Raw genomic sequence first — 345 nt, forward strand, 5'->3', positions numbered from 1 at the left:
TGCAGCAGTCACAGGAAGGCATAGTTGGCCTTGATGAAACTGAGCCTTTGCAGAAAGAGACATTCAGTCTAGTGTATTTTTCTTCTTTAACTTACAATTACAGCCTGACATGAAGAAATATGATTAATACTATGCAGCTTGATGTTTTGTTCAGCTGTAGACAGTCCATTATTTTCCTTGTGGAGCACAGTTCAGATTAGTGCTAGAGCCAGAGGAACTGACTCGAGTGGCAAAGCCATGTCTCTCCTGCTTGCACTTCAGCCAGTTGAGGCTAATAGCTCCTGATCTGGAAATGGTAATAAAATCCTGTATGTGCCTGTATGTGACAATCCTGTTGAGTCACAC

Source organism: Rhea americana, unplaced genomic scaffold (assembly GCF_003343005.1).
Source record: "Rhea americana isolate MKP2758 unplaced genomic scaffold, rheAme1 scaffold_52, whole genome shotgun sequence".
Taxonomy (NCBI): Eukaryota; Metazoa; Chordata; class Aves; order Rheiformes; family Rheidae; genus Rhea; species Rhea americana.